The following is a 23,999-nucleotide window of genomic DNA, read 5'->3' as shown; positions in this document are numbered from 1 at the left end:
CCTATCTCTGGTACAAGAACAAGTGCTACATGGTTGGCTACAGGAGCCTGTGTCAGACGAAGTGAAACTGTACTTCAACAGAAGATATGAAATAACCAGCCAGGATGGCATCTTATTGTGAGGAGCATGAGTGATTGTTCTGCCAAAGGGAAGGGAGCCACTTTTAATCGAACTACATAATACCCATCCCGAAATTTCCCAAATGAAGACCATAGCATGCAGCTATCTATGATGCCCTGGGATTGATGGTGAAATAGAGAGTTTTAATAAAGCACTGTGTGCAAAGCCAGCAACTGCAAAAGTTGCCAGTGACAGCTCCATTACATCCAAGGGAGTGGCCAGTAGACCCTGGGTGCGGTTGCACTTTGACTACCTTGGACCTTTCCTGGGAACAATGTTTCTGCTCATTGTTGATGCCCATTCATAATGGTTGGACGTATATGAGGTGAAGTCACCAACATCGGCCACTACAATTGAGAAACTACATCAGAGTTTTGCCATTCATGGACTACCAGAAGTAGTCGTTTCCGATTACGGCATGGCATTTACGAGTGCTGAGTTTCAGTGGTTTATCAGCCTTAATGGGATTACTCGTGAAAGCTGCACCATATTATCCTTCCTCAAACAGACTGGTCGAAAGAGCGGTTCAAGTATTCGAGGTAGGCATGAAAAAGCTAATTGGCAATCCCTTGGCAACCAAGCTAGCAAGCTTTCTTTTTGATTACAGGACTACCCCTCATACAACAACAGGTGTCACACCTGCGGAGTTATTGTTGAAACGCCAGGACAAGATTGAGCTTAATAATGCCAAATTTAGAGGGGAAGGTGGAAAAGAGCCAAGGAAGTCAGAAAACTAGACATGACTGGCATAGTTGCGAGAGGCAATTTACCGTGGGAGAGCCGGTATACGTGAAGAACTTTGGGGAAGGACCAAAGTGGTTACTGGGTGAAATAAATGCGGTGACTGGACAGCACATTTCAGGACGTGGTCACCCCGCAGCTTAAGGAACTGCAAGCAAAGGGGGAATGGGTGACCGCCACACAGAAGAAGGGGATCAGGCAGGTAGTGAGGGAATCCCCCGAGTGCATCTCGCTCACAGCCCATTTTTCGGCCTTGGAAAACGGTGACAGTGACGGCTCCTCCGTGGAGGCCAACCAGAGCAAAGACCATGGCACCGTGGATGGTCCAGCTGCTCGGGGCAGGAGGAAGAAGTGTGGAATTGCAATAGTGGTAGGGGATTCGTTAGGAGATTAGACAGGCGCTTCTGTGGCAGTAGACGTGACTCCAGGATGGTATGTTGCCTGTTTCAGGGTCAAGGATGTTACGGAACGGTTGCAGGACATTCTGAAGGGGGAGGGTGAACAGCCAGAGGTTGTGGTCCATGTTCGGACTAATGACATAGGAAGAAAGAGAAATGAATTCCTGCAAGCTGATTTTAGGGAGTTAGGTAGGAAATTGAAAAGCAGGACTTCTCCGGATTACTCCTGATGCCATGCAGTAGTGAGCATAGGAACAGAAGGATAGAGCAGATGAATGCGTGGCTGGAGAGATGGTGCAGGAGGGAGGGCTTTATATTCCTGGGGCACTGGGACATTTCTGGGGGGGGCGGGGTGGTACCTGTACAAGTTACATCTGATCAGGAACGGGATCAACATCCTCGTGGAGCGGTTTGCTAATGCTGTTGGGGCAGATTTAAACTAAATTGGCGGGGGATGGGATCCTGAAAAGTTGCTCAGAGGGGAGAGAAGCTGAGATGTAATTAGAAGTTGAAATGCTAGTAAGTGAGTCACATGAGGGGACATGTTTTATTACATTTTTACATTCTTTTATTATCTCTTCATCTCCCTGAGGCAGCTCCGTGCCTCAGGGAGATTATGCAGTGCTCGCTTGTGCGCATGTGTGAAGTACGTGCTCAGCCAGCTCGCCCTCCTCCTGGGCGGGTCTTAATTGAAGTTGCGGTGCCAATTGTGGGCGGCAGTCAGCTTCCCAACTGCCCCCGCTGTGCCCGTCCACCAAGGGCAAAATTCTGCCCCTGGTTATAGGGGATTCAGACAAGATAGAGAGGGGGATAGAAGTGGAGGGGGTGTTGCAATATTGAGGAGGGATGATAACTTGGAAGGATCGTCAAATGAAGCCATTTGGGTAGAAGTAAAAAAACACAAAAGGGGCAAACATGCTGTTGGGTATGTACTATATGCCCCCAAACAGTTAGGGAGAGATAGAGGATCAAATATGTAATTAAATTTCCAAGAATTGTAAGAATAATAGGGCAGTAATGGTAGGGGATTTCAACTACCCAAATATTAACTTGGATAGTTTTAGTGTGCAAGGTAGGCAGGGAGCAAAATTCTTAAGTTACATCCAGGAGAACGTTTTTAGCCAGTACAAAGAAAGCCCAACAAAGGGTGGGGGCAGTTCTGGACCTAATATTAGGAAATGACCCCGGCCAGGTGGAAGACCCAGTTAGATTTAGCATAGTTTTGGATAAAGATAAGATTGGGCCGGGAATAAAAGTTCTAAACTGGGGACAGGCTAATTTCACTAAGGCAAAATACAATTTGGCTCAAGTGGACTGGGAGCTGCTACTTGCAGATAAAACTGTCAGAGCAGTGGGAGGCATTCAAGGAAGAAATAGCGTAAGTACAGGGCAAATATGTTCACTTAAAGACAAAGGGGGGACCATGTCTGGAGAACCTGGATGTCAAGGGAAATAAAGATTAGGATTAAGAAAAAAAGAGAAGCTTATGGCAGATACTGAGGGCTCAATACAGCAGAGTCGTTAGAGGAGGATAAAAAGTGCAGAGGGAACTTCAAAAGGAAATTAGGAAAGCTAAGAGAGTGCATGAGAATACATTGGTGGGTAGAATAAAGGAAAACCCAAAGGGGTTTTTTAAACATATAAAGAGCAAAAGAATAACTGAGGAAAGAGTAGAGCCAATTAGGGACCATAGAAGTTATCTGTGTGTGGACCCAGAAGACGTAGGTACATTCCTCAATCTATACTTTGCGTCAGTCTTCACAATGGAAAAGGACGATGTAGGTATATACATCAGGGTGGAGGACTATGAAATATTAGAGGAAATTAGCATAGAGAGAGATGAGGTACTAGTGGGTTTAGCGGCCTTGAAAGTGGATAAATCCGCGGACCTGGATTAGATGTGTCCCTCAATAGCCTGAGTTACAAGGGAAGAGATATCAGGGCCCCTGGCAGTAACTTTCAAATCCTCTCTGGCCACAGGTGAGGTGCCAGAGGACTGGAGGACTGCTAACGTTGTTCCATTATTAAAATAGGGAGGAAGGGATAGACCAGGAAATTACACGCCAGTCAGTCTAATCTCGGTGTTGGGGAAGTTATTAGAAAGAATTCTGATGGACTGAATATATCTGCACTTGGAGAGACATGGATTAATAAGAATTGGTCAGCATGGATGTGTTAAGGGAAGGTTGTGTTTGACAAATTTGATTGAATTTTTTGAGGCGATAACCAGCAGTGTTGATGAGGGGTAATGCATTTGATGTGGTCTACATGGACTTCAGCAAGGCTTTTGATAAGGTCCTTCATGGCAGACTGGTGAAGAAAGTAAGAGCCCATGGGATCCAAGGCAAAGTGGCACGTTGGATCCAAAATTGGCTGAGAGGCAGGAAGCAGAGGCTGATGGTAGAGGGATGTTTCTGCAACTGGCAGTTTGTTTCCAGCAGGGTTCCACAGGACTCGGTGATGGGGCGTTTGCTGTTTGTGGTGTACATAAATGATTTGGACTTAAGTGTAGGGGGTATGATCAAGAAGTTCGTGAGTGACACGAATATTGGTAGGGTGGTAAATAGTGCGGAGGATAGCCATAAACTGCAGCAGGATATCAATGGACTGGTCTGGTGGGCAGAGCAGTGGCCAATGAAATTCAACTTGGAAAAGTGTGAGGCATTGCACTTGGGCTAACAAGGTAAGGGACTACACTATGAATGGTAGGACCCTGGAAAGTACTGAAGATCAGAGGGACCTTGGTGTGCATATCCATAGATCCCTGAAGGTAGCAGGGCAGGTAGATAAGGTGGTTAAGAAGGCATATGGGATACCTGCCTTTATTAGCCGAGGTATAGAATATAAGAGCAGGGAGGTTATGCTGGAACTGTATAAAACGCTGGTTAGGCCACAGCTGGAGTACTGCGTGCAGTTCTGTTCACTGCATTATAGGAAGGATTGATTGCATTGGAGAGAGTGCAGAGGAGATTTACCAGGATGCTGCACGGGCTGGAGGGTCTGAGCTATGAGGAAAGATTGGATAGGCTGGGGTTGTTTTCCTTGGAGCAACGAAGGTTGAGAAGGGACCTGATAGAGGTGTATAAGATTACGAGGGAAAATAATGACATAGATAGGGTGGATAGGAAGGCACTTGTTCCATTATTAGAGGGGTCACTAACAAGGGGGCATACATTTAAGGTAAGAGGTAGAAGGCTAAGAGGGGAGCTGAGAATTTTTTTCACCACGAGAATGGTGGGAGCCTGAAGCTCACTGCCTGAGAGGGTGGTTGAGCCAGAAACTCTCGTAACATTTAAGAAGTACTTAGATATTCACTTGTGTTGCCATAGCCTCCAGGACTATGGGCCAAGTGCTGGAAAATGGGATTAGTGTAGTCAGATCTTCATTGACTGGCATGGACACGATGGGCCAAATGGCCACCTCCTGTGTTGCAGATGTCTATGAGTCTACCTCTGTCTTACCACATAGAGTTGGAAGGCCTGATCATCCATAAACACGTGGACCATTTAAGGAAGTGAGAGACAAATCACCAGGACATGGTTCCATCAGTGATCATATCCAGGTCTCCTTTTGAGAATACTCAACCCAGGACTGACATGTCTGATGTTCCTGTAAGAGTTGAGGATACAGAACTGCAAGTGCCCAATGAAGCACTTGATGTTCAGAAAACTCCAGAAAAAGAGGTTCCTGACAAATAACCTGAAGATGTGGAGTTGCGACGTTCCACACGTACCAGGAAACCACCTGAAAGGCTGAACTTGTAAACTCCTCACTCAGTGTAAATATTATGTTGCCTTGAAAAATATGTACATGTAGATATAATTTGTATAGCTGAGTTAAAGGGAGAGGAATGTAGTAATTATAATTTTATTTAGTGTGTAATGTACCTTTAAGAATAATACTTGTTAGGCAAGATCACATGATCTGTTGTAACTAATAGGAGAGTAGCACGGGCTACCTCAAGAGCCAGTGCAGAGATAGATTTGGAGTTGAAAGCACGTGCTTAGTTGCTGCTGAGTGTATTGTAAATAAAGTTAATATTTCCACCCAAGAGGTGTCTGCAGATCAACTCCATCGTTAATAGCACAAATTGGCCACCCTATAACACGTATATACTGTAAAAATCTAAGAGCCAAGGAATTTGGGACTATAAAGAGAATTCTGCAATCTAATTATGCGTTATTTGTGCCTGTTATATGAAAGATGTGAGGATTACATGCCATGTATATATTTTCTGTTATAGCTTGTAATGCTCGCAAGTCATTAAGATAATCCAAACGTGAAGATTGATAGGTTCTGAAAATGGGTTTTCAAAGATATGACCTCTGATCATAAGTATGTGAGGGTAGATGACAGGCTTGTACAGGATTGTAATGTTTGAACTACCCACTGTTCAGGCTTACCTATGGAGAATGGTTACTTATTTATGTGTGGTACTGGACACTGAACTGGAAGGGAGAAAGTTGGAATTTTTGAAAAATCTTGTTAATTGAGACATTCCGGTGAAAATTAAAATCATATTTTGAATACATTAATGCCATGAATCTTTGACCTGTAGAAAGGAGCCTCTCAATAATGTCTGTTGATTGTCTTTATTATGGGAGCGTTAACGAGGGACTTGTGAATTTCCTGTGGCATTGACAAGACAGTAATTCAAATCGGTCGAGTCTTCATCAGACTTCGTTTTTTTTCCAATCTGTTAACAGGAAATGAGGAACACTGAACATCAGCAGTTGTCCTGTTGCCTAGGCAACATATTCATTTTCAGACAATTAACTTTCTGTGACTGATTTTCAGTCAGAGAATGGATTGTCTTGGTGCAATATCTGCAGTCTGATTAGGTGTGGCATATGCCAGCTGTGTGAAAGAATCAAGGGTTTACATGCCATACGGATACTTTGTTTTTGTTTATAGTGCATGCAAGATATAAATAAGACTAAATTTGAAGGATAGTGGATACTGAAAAAGGAAATAAAATAATTTGGTTAGAGCTTTGCTCTGAGATTAATTAGACGAATTGACAAAAATTGCAATGATTCAGATGGCAGCAGTTTTAGAAATTAATCAAAAACAAAATACCATGTGCTGGAAATCTGAAATAAAAATAGAAAATGCAACAAGCACTTAGGTCAGGCAACATCTATGGAGAGAGAACAGTTAATGTTTGGGGTTGATGGCCTTTCGTTAGAACTATAGAAATTAACCAGACAAGTAGGTACGAAGGAAGCAATCTACAGCACCCACTGAAAAAGAAATACTACATTGTTCGAAAAGAAATTTGTAAAAGAGTATTCAGGTTTATAGAATTTATGGAAAATTACTTTTATTGAAATTTAGAAATTTAGATAATCAATATAAAGCACAAAAAAACTCTCTGAGGGTTGATTGTTAGTGGAGCTCAACAATTACCTGTCCTAGTTTCCCTGCCATTCTATTAATGATGGAATCTTGCAGTACAGAAGAAAGCCATTCAGTTCATTGTGCCTGTGCATTGAGGAGTAGAGAACAGTATTAATTTTTATTCATTCATGGGATGTGGGCATCACAGGCTAGGCTAACATTTATTACCCATCCCTAATTGCCCTTGAGAGAGTGTGGGGTCTAGTTGGCTGAGGATACAGCCACCAATGTGGTGCAAAAGGAGGTATGAGGAGGCACAGCATCAGATGAGTGAAGAGTCATGGCTCGTTGTAGTACCTCAAGTGATAGGAAAGGATGAGGCCGTGAAGGAACTAAATACAAGGAAGAGAATTTTAAATCTGGGTGTTAGGGGTTCAGAAGCCAACATATATTCACAAGAACAGGGAGGTTGGGTGTGGTGGACAGTGCAGAATAAAATATGAAAAGCAGAGTTATTGATGAGCTGAAATTTTGAAATTTATGGAGGTGGAGGACTGGAGGTCAGTTAGGGCAGCAATTAGAACAGTCAAACCTAGAGATTAAAACCTAATGGGTGGCGATTCTAGTGGCAGATTATCTCAAGTTGGGGTGGAGGCAAGTGATTTGAACTGGACTGAATTTATGATGGAGAAGATAGGGAATTGGAACATCTAATTGGTTTGAATAGTATGCCGAGGTTGTGATTAGTTCAGAGTCCATGGTCTGGGGTGAAGCAAGTGGCAAGATCATTCCCTTCAGCCCAAGCCATTAATTCAATGATTTTGGTCTTCCAATGTTTAGCTGGAGGATGGTTAGTGAGTGACTTCTTGATAAAGCTTGCATGTTACCTTTCAGACTGATCTTGCCTGGCAAACTTCAGTTCCACCTCAGGGAAATGAAGACTGAAACTGGGAATAGATCCAGGCAGCAAGGATTTTTCAAACTTTTTTTCCCAAGATATCTAGATTTCATGTGGGGAGAATGGGAGGCTAGGAAAATGCTTGACTACCATATATTGTGCATGTTTAAGTTTTCAGCAGTCCTCTGGTACACTGAGGATGATGAATCGTAGACTGGGATTCTACTTGACTTCTGTGTTGTGCTTCTAGCATCTTTCAAAGAGAAGGATTGTAGGGATTCCCCTTTTCCCTCAGAGACCCTCCCCACACTCAAGTTCCTAACACCAGATTCACAAGTGTATAGCTTGAACAGAATGACCAGCGAGACAAGTTTCTTCTGATAATTCACAATTGCTTTATTGAATCACCCACATCCCCACAGTACAAAACCCAAAATTTAAAACAACCTGTTCCCAGCACCGAAGTCACTATGATTCAGGTTTAAACTTACAAAAACATAGGCGAAACACCATGTCTTGTCCTGAAACTTTAAGAAAAAACCCTCAGACCAATATCACCAAGATATGGCTGAAACAAGTTACAAGGTACCGGCAAAAAACTCACCGTTTTCACCCCAAGCCTTCACAAAACCCTAAGACCAATATCACTGTGATTTGGCTGAAACTTACAATCTCCAACACGGCTGGTCTGTACAGTGTTGAATGTAGGCATGAGCCAAGGTGACCAGCCTGACCTTCCTTCGAACTGTAGCCCAGATACTCAGATCTGTTCTTCTTATGTAATAATTTAACTCAGACGTGTCAAAACATATTTCCTGTTGTTCCAATGTCCATTTAGTTGCTTCCAAGCAAAGTCCAGACAAATGTTATCAGCTCTCATTGATCAATTCTCCTGCTGTTTGAGGTAGCACAGTACAGCACCTGGCTCCAAAGTTAATGAGGGCTTGAATGACCCTATTCCAGCACTATTGTCTGTGGTGCAGACCTTAGTTGCATAATTCCTTGAGTGTATTGTATTGGGTAATCAGACTTCTTGATTGCATTAGTTGATGACAGGTGATGGCATTTCCCTGGTACCATGGTTCCTGATAGTAGTCAGTCAATGTCCAAACCCTTTTGATGAGTCATTGTTTTTTCACTAAATGTCCAAATTAACCTCTTGCTACCCAGCCTTGTACTGCTGACTGTTGCTTATCTTTTTGTAATTTATAGTTCCAATCATAAGGTCAAAGCATGTCCGTGGGTTTGAAATTATGTTCCATAAATTTCCCAATTGGAGGGGATTTCGATCCTACATCTGACTCACATTTATATAGTGGCTTTCATAACCTCACAATGTACCAAAGCTTTTTACAGCCAATGAAGTACTTTTGAAGTATAATGACTGTTGTCAAGTAGGTTAAGTTGGTGTCCAAACAATTTTCCACCAGATCTCCTGGTATGAAATGGAAGAATTCCTCTTACCCATAACAACATTGAAAATCAAGCTGTGATGTGGATGTGTGTCAAAAAGGGAAAACAGTTGCAGAATTGTTGCTGATTACACTGGAGAAGTCAGCCTCATGGTGAGCAAGTCTTTTTGCCAAAACCTCTTGCATGAAGAGTTGGATTAAGCAGTGTGAATGAATAAGCTTGTTATATAGCATTTGATTTGGATATCTGGAACATCAATGTGTCAGATTGTCATAATCTGCTCTGTCCACATTGAATACGGATACCCATTACACACCTTAAAAAGAAATTTTCAAACTTGCATGACAATTTCTGGAAGGTTTTGCTTGGAAGAAAATTATGAGAATATATGCTTATGTATTTATAACTCTGTTCCAACCATGATTAGTGTGTAGAGAAGCAGGCAACTGGTGAAGCCAACATTTGATGGGAAATAGTGTGTGCCTATAATGTGGTCAGGAGGATGGTAGCAATACACTTGCATATTTTATGATGAACTATGCTGGTTGTGAAGAGTTCCAGGTACACCCAATTTAGTCAGGACCCAATCCAAGGTTGTTAGTTGTCTAATGACTATCCTTCCTGGGAGCAGAGTGAATGGTAATAAAGTGGATAAAGGTAGGCAGGATCTCTGTGGCTAAGGTGGCTTCAAGAAAACATGCCCAGCATTAGAGGTTTGGAGCCAAGTCACATGTCTATGGCTGAATTAATAATCCAGTGTTGGAACCAAATAAATTACAGTACTTCAGGGCATTGCTCATGCTTAATACAGCCTACTAATGGAACCTGAAGGAGCACATCTAACAATGGAGGAATGGGATTCTTTCACCTTGGCTCTACAGGTCTCTGGGTGTGCAGTGGGAAGTTCTCTGGTGTTTTCTAGGAGTAGATTGTGGAATTTTAGCTGTATGCCTAAGAGCCCTTAAGTCTTGGATCTGGCAACTTGTGCTTAAGTTATCTAGAGTTAGATAAGTGGGATACCTTCCTATAGGGAGAGAGTGTGCATTCCATGTTGGCTATAAGTAAATTCTATTGGATTGCTCAGTTGCGAGACTCTAAACATTGTGAGGTGTGCAGGCATCTCAGATTATTTATGCAAAAAGACCATAATGACAGAGGAAGAGAACTTGGATGCAAGTCTTGAAATGTGCTATTTTCACAAAAGGCAGTTTATATGATTAACAGACAGTCAATAGATTTGTGTAAATGCAGGAAACACATGAAATGGCCTATACATTAAGGGTTATCACCCGGGGGTCCATGGCCTCCTCTGGGCCTGCCAAAATAAAATGAATGAATGTGATTATAGTCAGAATCTGAGTTGGAAGTGGTGGCCAAGATACATTTTTAACCAAGGATGCCATTGAATGACAGTGAATCAGAGCTGGAGCTTTTGTGTTTGCACAAGTTTTGGTTGAATGTAGAGGGAGGGGAAAATATCAAGTGAGGCAGCAGTGGTGGTTGGTGCTTGGTCACAGCGCACTGAGGAAGACAGCTAATGAGTCCTTGACCCTGGTGTTGGATGGTTATAGCCATTTCTCACAGGCCCAAAATTTGGAAAAATGTTCAGATGTCTTTGGAGTCAGTGTCTGCATGTGCCATTTGAGCAGAAAAACATGGGTCAAATCAGGGCATGTTACTGCTATGGGGTTAAATTTTATGCAACTAAATCAATAATGCAGAGCTTGTATGTTTACAGCATGATTTTGTAATTTGTGAATTTACAAGAGTGGGAAAGCTGCAATTGAGTTACTTTCTGCTACACCATTAGGAATTAGGACACTTTTCAGTACTATATTTATGCAGAATATGCATTATAAAAAATGCTTGCTTAATGTGCAAAGAGCTTTCAAATTGGAAGGATAATTATGTGAAATGTCTTTGGCCGGTTAGAGTGCGGAGAAAAGAGAGAATCTCGGCCGAAGAACAGGAAAGATTGGAGGATAGCAGTCAAGTTGCAAGTAAAGCAAAATAATAAATACATTTAATCATATAGCAATTTTTTATATAGAATAAATTGTTGCATTACAAGGGTCATGAAATTTTTATAACATGGCTGGGGGTCTAGGTGGTGGTGGCAGTGCTCAGAAACATAAAGGTTGAGAATTCCTGCATTGCACTGTATCAAAGTCATTCAACAAATTATTTGAGAAAAGGTAATAAACAGCTAAAATGGAGCTCTGAGAATGGTTTGGAAAGTGAATGAAGGAATCTATTGGGAAAATCATGGAGGCATTTATTGTCCAATTGGACACTTTGAAAGTTGCACAGCTCCTTTGAGTCAAATAAAACGAGGAAAAATCCAAACTTTTTTTTTAACTTTGTTGGGAGTTAAAAGTGCATATTTAATTATGCTTGCAAATGTTGTCTAAAGTGTACGTTATATACATCTCTCTATATACCTTTCTCTCTGTCCTCTATACCTATCTATTGATCTGAAATATGAGAAAAAACAGAAATGCAGGAAATAGCACTTAAAAGGTTAACTTATGAGTGATTAGGAATTAGCCACCCAGCAGACCATAGGATGCGTATGTTACATATAAGTTGTACTGCCTTGCTGCTGCTGTTGTTTCTGTCCTACTGCACCCATAGTGATGGTAAAACATCTGTGCTCCTAAAGCTAAGTATAAGGCTCAGCATTTGTTTCCATCATTTCATTATTATAATGCTTCAGATCACATAAAAGGTTTCTTGCTTAGTAACTGACAATTTCTGATTTAAAATTTAACTGCATAATGCTTTTTTTTCATAAGACTAGTGTTATATGGCAGGAAACAAAATAATCAGTTATAATTAGAAGTGGGTTTCCAATAAAGGCATATGCATGTAAGAAATAGGAGCAATAGTAGGCCACTCAGCCTCCTGGGCCTACTCTGCCATTCAGTAAGATCATGGTTGATCTGATTGTGAACTTAACTCCACTTTCCTGTTGATCCTCATAACCCTTGACTCCCTTATCAATCAAAAATCTGTCCAGTTCAGCCTTGAATGTATTCAATGACCTCTCCTCCAGTGCTTCCTGGGGAAGAGAATTCCAAAATACTATCAACACTGAGAGAAGAAATTCCTCCTTATCTCCATCTGAAATGGAAGACTCCTTATTTTGAAACTCTGCCCTTTAGTTCTAGGTTCTCCCATGAGGAGAAATATCCTCTCAGCATCTACCCTGTCAAGACCCCTCAGAATGTTATGTATTTCAATAAGATCATCTCTTCTTCAAAACTCCAATGCATATGGGCCCAACCCGTTTAACCTTTCCTCAAGTTAATCCCAGGAATCAGCCTTGTGAGTTTTTTTAAATGGCTTCCAATGCAAGTATGTCCCTCCTTAAGTAAGGTGACCAAAACTGTATTTATTCTGAGTACTCCTTTCTCCATCCCCACCTTTGCCTTCCTAAGTTTTCTTCCCTTCCTTCCTGATGTGCTGAACTTTGCTGGGTTTGGTCCATTGGCACTGGCGGCTATCCCAAGTATATGGCAAATTGCCATTCTTCATGTGCAAATCTGGACGTGAGTTGGCAGCCTATTTGACTCTGAAAAGTAGCACAGCTGCATGCAATTCTATCCCTACTCTGGAATGTTGAGGCTATTTATAATGGACAAACTGCTTCAGAGGTGTGCTAACTTAGCACAGATGGGAGATCTGACATGGGAACCTTCTGGAATTTCATGTAACAGTGCCTTTGTGCACTATGCCATCAGGGCAACCTTGAAAGTGCGGTGGGAGACATTGCAATTCCCATTAAATTTTATTTTATTAATCATTAATACTTGAAAATTATTATCGGCTATTTAGGCCAGGATCCAGTGCTGGTAACATGATGTGATAAAGTCCACTTGAGGGTTTCTGAATTGCACCATTTTAAATGAAAACTCCACACACTATGCAGTTTTGGAATATAAATAAATCAAGTGACTTGGGAAACAGGTATCACTGTAACAATGGAGCTATACATAAATCAGCAAATGCTGAGAGTACAAGAATTTTTGATAGGACAGGCCATTAGCCAACCTGCCAAATATCGGTTGGTCAGCATTTCGGGAGCAGTATTTGCATGAGCTAGTCCCTTTTCCTCTCCGTGGCACTCCACTGTCCTGCTCCTTCTGCAGTCTACACTATGGGCAAAATTTTCTGTTTGATGTGGGCCTGCATATCTGCATGTAAAATGATGCGCAGTGATGTTGGGTGAACGTCCCGACGTTACCTCACACATTGGTGATATTTCGCTGGGTAGGCACGCGATGAAGCCCGACGCATGCCCGCCATTAATTAAGGGGCCAGTTAAGGCCCATTAGTGTTCAATCAATGCCGATTTTCTGCTGCCCGTGCAACCTTCGGTTCGGCACATGGGTGCAACGGGCAGGCGGGTAAGACACTTTTCTATTAACCTTATCCACAGACGGGATAAGAGGGCTCAATGGGGTCATGAATCTGCTTTGTGAAGTATTTGTTGGAGAAAGTTTTTTAAACTTGCCTGTGTGATCTGCAGGACTTCAGAATGCATCCCAGCAGCTTTTTCTGGACTTTTAACCTTCAGGTCGGCACTCTGCAGTGAGGAATCTTTTGCGGGCCTGTAGCTTTCAGGAAGCCTTCACTTAGCCTGGGTATGGATCTGATCTGTCCACTGGAGGCAGCTCCTCTGAGGAGGAAGGAAGGGGTAGAAGGAGGAGGAGGTCAGGAGTACAGGTTCAGCCTCCAAAGGAGCCACCTTTGGGGGTACAGGCACAGGTACAAGTTGCGCAGGGCCAAGAGGTAGTCCAAGGCGGAAGGGCTGCAGAAGACACCACTATCCTGCTGCCAGCGGGGTTTACAGGCGGGGAAGCAGTTACCTCAATATGTCTGAGGTGCAGTGCCAAAGGAGGCTCTGGCGATCAAGGGAGACAGTTAACTATATCTGTCAGATGATTGGGCCTGAGATCTCCCTTAACTGTGTGGGCAGACACCCCATGCCAGTTGCTCTGAAGGTCACAGCTGCCTTCTACTTCTATGCCCCTGGCTCATTCCAGAGCTGGGTGGGTGACGTTTGCAGTGTCTCCCAATCAGCTGTACACACTTGTGTCAAGCAGGTGACAGACGCTCTGTTCAGGTGTGCATTGACCTTCATCCATTTCTGCTGGGAACAGGCAAGCCAGAGGCTTCGCGGCCATTGCTGGCTTCCCCGTGTCCAAGGTGCAATAGACTGCACACATGTGGCCGTCGAGGCACCAGCAGGCGAGCCCGATGCCTTTGTCAACAGGAAGGGCTTCCACTCCATGACGCGCAGATAGTGTGCGACCCCAGGATGCTGATTTTACAAGTCTGTGCAAGGTACCCAGGCAGCTCCCACGACACCTACATCCTCAGACACTCCCCGGTGCCAGGGCTCTTCAGTGCTTCAGCCCGGCTTGATGGATGGCTGCTGGGTGACAAGGGCTATCCCCTCAGAAGGTGGCTCATGACACCTCTCCGCCATCCAAGAACAGGAGTTGAGCAGTGGTACAATTAGAGCCACGCCTCCACGAGGGTGGTGATAGCCATCGGTCTTCTCAAGCTGTGCTTCCGATGCCTGGACTGCTCAGGGGGCGCACTCCAGTACCCCCCCAGATCGTGTCTCGGTGATAGTGGTTGCATGTTGTGCTTTCCACAATCTTGCACTGGAAAGGGAGGGCGCAGTGGACGATGAAGACGTCGACGCAGTGTCTGCAGCTGCACACCACCTGTTGCAGAATGTGCGGATCCAGCATTGGACTTTTTAGTCACCTCAACCCACAACACCGGAGTGGAAGAAAGCCATCCTCGGTCCAGAGGGACTGCCTAAGAAGAAGAAGAAGATGAAGAGATGAGAAATAGTGAACCTTAGCGTAACATCTCCAAGGCAATTGTATCCTTCCTCAGATATGGAGAATGAACCTTCACTGTTGCTGGGTCAAAATCCTGGAAAACCCTCTCTAACAGCACTGTGGGTGTATCTACACCACAGGGACTGCAGCGGTTCAAGAAGGTAGCCCTTAGGGATGGGCAATAAATGTTGGCCTAGCCAACAATACCCACATCCTGTAAATTAATAAAAAAATGTACTCCAGGTGTGGTTGCACCAAAGTCCTATTCCAACTGGAGCAAGACTTCCTTGTTCTTATACTCCAAGCTCCTTGCAAAAAAGCCAACATGCAATTTGCATTCTAATTGCTTGTTGTACTTGCATGCTAACTTTGTTTTCCTTGTACAAGAGCCCTTAAATCTTTTATAAATGTCAACATTTGGAAGTTTCATGCCGTTTTTTTTATTTAAAAAAATCTGCTTTTCTATTCTTACTACTAAAGTGAATAACCTCACACTCCCCCACATTAGACTCCATCAGCCACATTGTTGCCCATTCACTCAACCTGTTCATATCTCTCTGCAGCCTCTTGTGTCCTCTTCACAGCTTACTTAGCTTTGTATCGTCAGCAAACTTGGATAGATTACTCTTGGTCTCTTTGTTTAAGTAATTGATATAGATTACAAAGCTGAGGCCCCAGCACTGATCGTTGTGGCACCCCACTAGTTATAGTCTGCCACTTAAAAATGACCCATTTTACCTTACTCTCTGCTTCTTGTCTGTTAACCAGTCCTCCATCCATGCAAATGTATTACCAATCTTTGAACCCTTATCTTGTGTATTAAATTTTTATGTGGTTCTGTCCTGCTTACGAACAGCATGTCACATTCATAACTTTTAACAATATGTGTCATATTCATAACTTTTAAAAATACGCACTTCATTCAATGTAGAATCTTTGAATTGACTTAAAATGAATGATGTACCCCAAAATGGTCACCAGAGGTCAGATGACCTGGTCTGTGTATTCTTGGAACTAACCCACTGGGCAGGATTTTCTACTCGGCGTGCGGGCAGGCGCCTGACATGCTTGAATGCCCCGATGTCATTGTGCATTTTCACGATATTTCAGTAGGCAGGCACCTGTGAGAGTCGGCAGTGCGCCCACCGACAATTAAGAGACTTATTAAGGACATTAATCAGTTAATTTACCTGTATTTTTCGCTGCCCGTCCAACGCTATGGTTGGCGGGAGGGCAAATCGGCCAGGTGGCCTTTGGATTTTTGAGGAAACCTCATCCACAGGTTAAATTTTTAAAAAATAAAAATGTTTTGACGTGTTCCTGTGATTGAGTCCTATAGGGGGACATTTTTTTTCAAATTTTCAAGATCTATATATTTGATTTAAAAATTCTTTAGCTACCTGAGGCAGTTCTCTACCTTCAGGGATCTTTCAGTGCACGTTCCCCCACGCTGCGCAGACTTCAGTGCACACCCTCCTCCTGCCCCACCCTGGCAGCGCGGAGCTTGTCAGTCCGTCTTTCAAGCTGGCTGGCCGTTAATTGGCCAACCAGCGTGAAGTAGCGGTCAGGGCCGATCGTGGACAGCGGGCCGTTTCCCGGCTGCTCCCAGGCCCGCCCGACGACCCGAAAATTCTGCCCACTGTCTCAAAAGGACAAAAGGTGCATTCCAGACAAAAAGGTGTTAATTACACATGTCCTGAAGGACCATCAGAAAGCATTCCTGAATTGAATTGGTCTTTTTGAAAAGAAATTTAAGAAATTATTTTAACCCATCAAGGTGGATGCCTTAAATCAAGGAGACAGTAATTCAGAAACAATAATGTGGTTTATCAATCTAGGAACACTGCCATATTTGGTAAAGAAACCACAATTGTGAGAAGTCACATGGTGGAGCAGCTATGTTTGTCCCTCTGAATCTTTAAATAAGAAATGCTGTCTGCAGAGAAAAAGAGACACAGAAAAGGCAGTTAACATTAGTGCCTGAGAAAGATCTGAAGATTGTAATATTGTAAAATCTCCAAACCTGTTTTTAGTTCTACCAAGATAGCAAACTGACTCCCTGGTAATCGTATTACAAGAAATTGACTTTGTGACCTACAAAAAGTCCATCAATTTGAGAAAATCCTGCTAACTTCAGCTGTTGAATTCTGTCAATAAGATATAATAATTCTCATAATGTTATTAGAATTTATTGTAAAATAGAGTAATAGTGGGATGTGTCTACGTATCTGTGTGTGTGTGACTTAACTGAATTAGTCTGGGTGCTTTGATCTAAGAGGAGAGGTTAGGTTTAAAATGTAATTAGGTAAACAGGGGAAGATTAAAAACATAGGTGTCAAGGGAACATTTGCACTTTTAAATAAACCAGACTAAATTGTTTTCAAAGGAGGGGTGAAATGTGTCCCCTAACCAGGTGAAGTTTAGAAACAGTGTGTTTATTTTTCCCAAAGATTACTGATAAAACTTAGTGCTATGAGAGGGTTTTATGATCAAGGAGATACAAGTCCATGGACATAATGAAACAATGGATATTTGAATTCAAAGAGGAAACTATGTATAAAGAAGCATTTTTAAGATCTTACAAGTGTGTGAAAAGCCTCCAGCATCTATGCCTCAAGCTGCTGTCTTCAAAGGACTGAAGTTAAGAAAATTCACTTGGAATTAGACTTGTTCACTGTATCATGTTTCTTTGCCTGGGCCTTTTGAAATCTATGTGTGTTACTGTTGCTTAATGAAAGTATAACTGGAAGTTAGTTTGATTAGGGGATTTAGAAGTTATCATTGTAATAATTTGTAGATCACTGTATGTATTTAAAATCATTTTTCTTATTAATAAATGTTTAATCTAGTTTTATAAAAACCTGTAAGACTTGGTGGCCTTAGTGCTACTGAATTCAAGGCATACATCTTGAAATTTATACAAATGGAAAATTAATTGTGACAGTTGTTTCACGTCTCCCCGTGGGATTTGAGCAGCTCAGCATGTACCATCGGCTGTGTCATAACAATTCATCTAAACTGTACTTTGGATGTGAAGAAGACCTTCCATCAGGCTTGCAACATACTTCCAAATCAAGGCAGTCACATGAATTATGAACTATTACTACTTTTTACACTGTAACTCACCTCCTGACTGCCCAAAGATTGTCTACCATCTACCAGACACAGGTCAGGAGTGTGATGGAATACTCTCCACTTCTCTGGTTGAGTGCAGCTTCAGCAACAAGAAGCTTGACACTATCCAGGACAAAGCAGTCTGCTTGATTGGCATCCATAAACATTCACTCCCTCCACCACCGATGCACAGAGGCAGCAGTGTGTACCATCTACAAATGCACTGCAGGAGCTCACCAAGGCTTCTTAGACAGCACCTTTCAAACCCATGACTACTACCATCTAGAAGGACAAGGGCAGCAGATACATGGGAACACCACCACCTACAAGTTGCCCTCCAAGCCACTCACCGTGCTGACTTGGAAATATATTGCAATTCCTTCACTGTCGCTAGGTCAAAGTCCTGGAACTCCCTCCCCAGCAGCACTGTGGATGTACCTACACCACATGGACTTCAGTAGTTCAAGAAGGCAGCTCACCACCACCTTCTCAAAGGGCAATTAGGGATGGGCAATAGCTGGTCTAGCTAGTGACACCCACACCCCATGAATAAATAAAAAAAAGTTTTTGCGAAACTTTTTTTCTGCTGATATTAATTACTTTAGGTTCCTCATTTGTATTAGCACATTGATTACCCTTGATTTCTGGTATCTAATTTGTGTCTTCTACTGTGAAGTCAGCACACAATATTTGCTCAATGTCCCTGCCGGTTCCTCATTCCCCAAGTGAATTTTTCCTACCTCTGCCTCTTCGGGACAAACATTTACTGAGTTATTCTCCTACTTTTTATATATTTGTAAAAGCTCTTATAATTTGTTCCTATAATGCTGGCTAATTTTTTCCATTCTCTTTTTCTCTTATTATTAACGTTTGGTCGCCCTTTGCTAGTTTCTAAAATCTTTCCAATACTCAGGCTTACTGCTATTTTTTGCAACATTATTTTAATCTAATATTCTCCTTAACTTCCTTAATAAGCCATGGATGAGTTTTTCTTGCTAATGTATTTTTGATGAAAAAAGAGACATGCTGTCACAGATTTTTGTCTCGGTAGTCATCAGGACAGAATTGCAAGATACCAAATCTCAAAGGTAACAACAGTTTATGCTTCATGAGAAGAGGGTGCTGATTGGTTGGCAAGTGGAATCTGGTAGAGGCGTTGTCATGGAGAATTCACCAGGGAACAGTTAAATGCCAAGCTATTGTTTAAATTCAAGCCAAGCAAATGGGGAATGAACCAAGGAATGGCTATCCCTCAAGCTTTTGTTTAATTGAAAAAGATGCAATATATGGACATGTTGTATCTGTTTGCAAAGGACAGAGCCCTGTGTGTCAATATATGTAGCTCTTAGCATGCCTAAGTGAGCCACACTGTGAGCCGACTGATCATCTTAATTTAGTTGTCAGTGTAATTAGCACAATCGTGATTATTTAGTAAGTGTTGGCCAATCGCAGGTGTACTTAAACATGAAGTGCCAGCCAGGTGACGCTACAACACAGGACTGCATGAATGTTAAAGATGGGAACAGCATGCTATAGATGGAGCTTAGCAATCCCACAACCAGTGGGATCAAATTAACGCTCTGCAATTCTGCCACATCCATCATAAATAGAGGTGAACAATTAAGCAGTTGCAGAAGAAGAGGCTCCATGAACGTTGCCATCCCCACTCTCATTGATGACTGAGGCCAGCTTGTGAGTGAAAGACAAGGATGAGATGTTTGGAACCCCCTTCAGCCAGAAGTGCCGAGTTGATGATTGATCTTGGCCTACTCCTGATGTCCCCACCATCACTGAAGCCAGTCTTCAGACACTCCATGTGATATCAAGAAATGGCTGAGCACACTGAATAGAAAGGGCCTCAACAACATCCCGCCTATACTGTTGAAGATGTATACTTCAGAAGGTTAACACCGTCCAGGGCAAAACAATTTGCTTGAGTGGTACCCCATCCAACACCTTATACATTTATTCCCTCCACCAGCAGTGCACCATGTCTGTATATGTATTATCTAAAGATGCACTGCAGCAGCTTGTCAAGACTTCTTTAACAGCACCTCCCAAACCCAAAACTTCTAACAGCTGGAACGACTGGAGCAGCAGATGCATGGAAACACCACCATCTAGAAATTCCCTTTCCAAATTGCATATCATCTTGATTTCAACATATGTTGAATCATTAAGGATGGGTCAAAATTCTGTAAGTCCCTCCTTAACAGCACAGGGAAGTATCTTCACCACATAGATTGCAGCAGTTCAAGAAGGCGTTCTCTCCATGGCACTTAGGGATGGGCAATTAATCATGGCGTTGTCAGCAACACCCAAATCCTGGGAATGAATGTTAAAAAATTCTCAATTCTGTTAATATAATTTGTTTGCTGGCTGAATTCTTGCGTAGCACTATTGCTGCTCAAGTGTTGTACATGTGTTTTTCCACTAATTCTGTCCATATAATAGCATGTAAAGTGATAAATCTTCTCATAGGCGCTGATATTTAAACCAGAGAGCTTTCACTTCTGATTTTCATTTCTTAACACCTACTGCATTTTATGTGGTTTGATGAGGAGAGGTTTGGGTGTAGCTCTGAATCCACTGTTGAATAACTTCACTTACTGTACAGCTTGCACATGGGTGAGGTAGCAGGATGATTAGCTCATGCAGCATCAATCAGTGCCTTTAGGAGATGGAAATGGAGATTATTGGAAAGTAATATGGCCTCGCTGAACTGACAAATGAAATAGATAGTAATAATGCAACCATTAGTAGGATGTTGAAAATTAAAAAGAAGCACCTTGAAACAAATTATTAGTGTCTGTGAGTAATGATTGAAAGTTGAAGACTGGTCTGAAGCAGAGGAATATGTATGTGGAAAGTGCAGCTGTTACCAAATGGCCCTATCATTGCTCGGATAGAGAAATGTTTAAAAACTTCACCTAGAAGTGGAGTGTGAGCCGGAAAAGGAAACAACAAAATGCATCCTGCCCCATTAACCAGGGATTGAAGAATCTGCCACCACACACACGCTGGGTAGAAACTACTGCTCTGAACAACCCAACTATTCTTTGGTTGCGGCCTCACTCAATGGATGGAAACTGTTCATAATCTGGCTTTGCGGTGCGTCATCAAAAATATCCATCTGCAGTTCTCAGCAGTGAACCCAACAACAATAACTTATAAGTCATCTTTGACTTTAATGGTGTCCTAGAGAATCATCACAATGTGAAAGAACTGAACTTCCCAAGTGTCTCAAAGGAAAAACCTAATGGATAAAATTTCACTCTTTAAAACTTTTACTGTAACAATCAAACCCAAAATCAGCATAAATTAAACATGAATTAATAGGCAAATTACAGTCAATTGCAAACTATACATATTAAATGGCAGATACAACTGAGACAAATCTCACAAATTCACTCGACAGTGCACTCAGCATATATGTAATGAATCTCAGCTCCAAAGTTCTTCAAAACACACCCTGTCTTTCACATGAAGGATTCCAGCTCCTCCATCTTCCAGGATTTAGCCTGATCCCCAGCCGGCAGCAGCATACAACCAACCAGAGTTCCGCAGGTGTGGTCTTACCAAATGGCACATGTCTGCAAAATCACCAACTCTTATGACAGTCTTGATGGTGTAAATCGACTAATAATATCTTCATGTAACAGAAACACCTGCAGCAACTGTTCCCAGCTCCTGGATCTAGCTTCTGCCTTCAGCCTGCCTACGATTGGGATCATCATCTGAGCTTGGATGGTTCTGTGCCCTTTTATCTGTTTTCAAAAAGTTTCAGTTTCCCCAGAAGTTTTGGTTTGCAGTCTCGGTTTAAGTTGTAATTTCCCTAGAAATCGGAAAGTTTGGTTACCGCTTTGGTTACTCCTTTCGATTAGTGTCTGTTTCAAAAAATTCAAGCTTTGAAACTTCAGATTCCATCACAATGTAACAAAATATCTCAAGGCTCTTAACAGGAATGTTATAAAACAAAATAAGACACCAGTTTCCTACAGGGATATTAAACAGATAACCAAAAGGTTGGTTGTTGAATTAGGTTTTAAGGAGTCTTAAAGGAGAAAAAGAAAAGCGGAGTGGTTTAGGGAGAGAATTTCAGAGCTTAGGGCTTAGGCAACTGAAGGTATAGCCACCAATGATGGAGCAATTAAAATAAGGGATGCTCAAGGGGCCAGAATTAGATGAGCTTCTATATATCTGGGTTGGAGGAGATGACAGAGATTGGGAGGGTTGATGCCTTGATTTGAAAACGAGGAGACTTTTAAAATTGAGGAGCTGCTTGATGGGGAGCCAATGTAGGTCAGTGAGTACATTCATTCATGGCGGTTGTTCTTATTAATTTATTGATTTGTTAGTGCCCTCTCCTGCCTTAAACTATTTGTAGGTGTACCTGTTCTATGAACTTAATGACTGCTGTTTTTTAAAATAACTTTTTGATTCTCTAGAATTTTCTATTATGTTTTTAAGTATATGCTATTTATTTGACCAAAATATTTTTGCTTGAATAATAGAATTTGTAATTCATTATTCCAAGGATTTTCATTTTCCACTACTGCAAACTGGAACTAGTATACTGTGCCATATATGATGTCAGATCCTTTATTCAGAGTGTGATTAAATGACAGCTTCATTGACTGTTTCCTAACCACCACATATCACTGCAACAGAAATCTGTCTGATTCAAGCACGTGTTTAAAACGTGAAATTCAGTTGCCCCGGGAAATAAATCATGTGCTGCTATAATGTTTTCACCCTCCAAATGACGTCAGGATTCATGAATGCCAGCAGCTCTTGTGAGTTATGGGCCTTTCCCATTAGTGGGAGAATCTTAGTAATGCAGCACTACTACTGCAATTTCCTGTTCCACAAAGGGAGAAGGATACTGATCGTGAATTAAGTGGGCAGATGTGGGACTTCTGCCTGCATATAGATTCACAGCTACTGCTGTCAATTTGTGTTTAACCTTAGTGGTATACTTGCATATTCTGTCTGCAGCATATCGCAGGAAATCGCTGATCTTCATTCGACATATGCCTGATGACTGTGAATGGACACAAGCAGCCATTATTGATGTTTTTACAATGTAAGATTCTTTTTAACCAAGGAGCTAGTTTGCAACACAGATGACTTAATTTGTGAGTAGGTAATAATTTCTGGAAATTCTAAATTGTTTCATATTGTATTTGCAGTGTGTTGCCTTTGAGGTTGAAGTGTAATATGTTCACATGTTTGCAATGTTAATCCAAGTTTAAGCATTTATCTGTATCAAATTACTATGAAGTTAAATAACCCACCTTGATATGGTAAAATAGTCAAAATTGCTGCAAGAATTTTCTTTGCCTTTTTGTATTTATCAAATTGAGATATGTGTGAATGAGCAGAAATACCAACTATGCATTTGAAGTACTTGAGGCTTGGTTTTAGGCGTAGCCAAACAGTTCAGTGGGACGTTGATGCTATTTTTTATTGATATTGTTGGAGAATAATTTGCTCAGTGTTATCATTACTCCCCTTAATGAGCACATGAAGTTATGCAACCTGTTCTCATAATTTGACCCTTTAAACCTTTTGGGTACAGTAGCATAAGTGACTACGTTACTGGACTTATAATCTAAGGCCTGGACTATGATTCAAGGACATGAGTTCAAATCCGACAATGTCAGATGGGGAATTTAATTTTAGTTAATTAAATACAATCTGGAATAAAAAGTTAGTCTCAGTAATGGAAACAACTAAACAACAAGATTGTGGTATCACTGATCAGTGCTCTCAGCCGAAGTGGTGGTAGGACTGCTAAAATTTTATACATGCATACTGAATTAAGGGATTTTGGGGCTTGGACTGTGGAGAAATATCAGGAATGTATCAAAATTTTGAGGAAGATGCAGAGAAGCTGTAAAGGGATACAGACAGGTTAAGTGATTGGGAAAGAAGGTGGCAAATGGACTATAATGTGGAAATGCGTGAAATTATCCACTTCTGTAGGAAGGATGAAAAATCAGAATACTTTATGAAAGGTGAGAGGCTAATAAATTGATATTCAGAGGAATTGAGTGGGGTTGTCTGGACCTTGGACCTCCTTAGAAATGCACCGTGTTTATTTCCTGAGGC

At 41.8% G+C, this 23,999-nt stretch overlaps 1 protein-coding gene across 10 annotated transcripts in view; it reads left to right on the top strand.

The window, feature by feature from the left end:
- The window catches only part of dagla (diacylglycerol lipase, alpha), a 485,025-nt gene that overhangs the window by 62,589 nt on the left and 398,437 nt on the right, over positions 1-23,999 (top strand). Inside the window, exon 1 of one of the 10 annotated variants that reach the window (XM_041197363.1) lies at positions 22,600-22,681. The exons of 7 other annotated variants lie outside the window; for them this stretch is intronic. The gene's annotated coding sequence lies outside the window, so the exon portion shown is untranslated. Of the gene's footprint in view, positions 1-22,599; positions 22,682-22,715; positions 23,024-23,999 lie in introns of those variants that run through there. 2 more of the 10 variants (XM_041197356.1, XM_041197358.1) reach the window with 2 other exon arrangements.

The sequence above is a fragment of the Carcharodon carcharias genome, chromosome 10 (assembly GCF_017639515.1).
Source record: "Carcharodon carcharias isolate sCarCar2 chromosome 10, sCarCar2.pri, whole genome shotgun sequence".
Classification (NCBI taxonomy): Eukaryota; Metazoa; Chordata; class Chondrichthyes; order Lamniformes; family Lamnidae; genus Carcharodon; species Carcharodon carcharias.
The sequence above is the reverse complement of the archived record's forward strand: the minus strand, read 5'-3'. Positions and strand labels throughout refer to the sequence as shown.